The sequence below is a fragment of the Miscanthus floridulus genome, chromosome 9 (assembly GCF_019320115.1).
Source record: "Miscanthus floridulus cultivar M001 chromosome 9, ASM1932011v1, whole genome shotgun sequence".
NCBI classification, from domain to species: Eukaryota; Viridiplantae; Streptophyta; class Magnoliopsida; order Poales; family Poaceae; genus Miscanthus; species Miscanthus floridulus.
Genome location: NC_089588.1, coordinates 133,851,283 through 133,852,607, shown reverse-complemented (window position 1 = coordinate 133,852,607; position 1,325 = coordinate 133,851,283).

Here is a 1,325-nt window from a genome sequence, read left to right as displayed (position 1 = left end):
CTTTCACAAATCAAAAAATTTGCATCAAGCTATAGAGTGTAGGTAGTAGACAGTAGAGTGTAGGTAGTAGAGTGTAGGCAGTGGATTAATGGGCATCATGGCAATTGGCAATGCCAAACTGCCAATGACAAGCAAGAGAGGCAAATGCCAAAAAAGTTCATCATTGCATATGCCAAAAAAGGAACCAGCCCCATTAAACAAAAACCTTTCACAAATCAAAAAATTTGCATCAAGCTATAGAGTGTAGGCAGTAGTATACTAGTAGTATAGGAGGGAGTAGAGGAGTAGAGGAGGAGGGAGTAGTAGTAGGCAGTATACTAGTAGTGTTCACAGGCAAAAGCTATAGCTGTGCGTGTCCTGTCAGATTCAAGTGAAATACGATGAAGGTCATTCAGTAGTTCATACAACTGCAAAATAACCTCACAGCATCTATGCCCCCAATTGGAGGTTTGATTACTGAAAATATATAACTGATAGCAGATACATGAGACATTTAACTGTACTAGAATATAGTAAAAATATCTTAGATACATGAGACATGCAAACCAAGCAGCAGGATTATACAGACATGTTTTATTTCATTATTTGTAGACATTCCATATGCACATTACTAATTTTCATGAACAGACATGGTTTCATAATTGTTTTCATAGTTTCAGTTCATAAATAAAAAAATGAAATCCCAAATGCAGAGGTTAGGTCACGTACCGCTGGTGGCGTTGTTTCCTTGCGCGCTGTGTAGTGCTGCCTGAACTGGAGAAGGGTGGAGAAGGCCGTCGAGGAATTTGGCAGCGGCGGACGGGTCGGAGCCGGCGACGCACCGGAGCTAGGGTTCCAGGGACGGGGCGCCGGAGGAGCACGGGGACGGGGCGCAGGCAAGGGAGAGGAGGACGGGGGCGGGGCACGGGCACGGGGGAGGAGGATGGGGGCAGGGGTCACCACGGAGGAGCTCGGCGGCGGGGATGGCGGCGGCGGCGCAATATTTCGGCAGCCCTTCGGGTCGAAATCAAGGGCGCGAGGCAATAAGAAAATTTGTGCGAGCAGCGGCACATATATAGCGCATGGATTAACCGCGGCGGGCAATATAATCCGCCCGCCGCGGTAAATGTTTACTGTAGCGGGCACCTTAAATTGCCCGCCACGGTTAATCTATTAACCGCGGCGGGCGCTGTTACGTGCCCGCCACGGTTAATATTTTTTCATTTCCTCCCTGATATTTAGTACTGTGTAAGTAGTGTGTAAGTGTTGTGTAGTAGTACTGTGTAGTAGAGAGTAGTGTTGTGTAAGTAGAGAGTAGTGTTGTGTAGTAGTAGAGTAGTACTGTG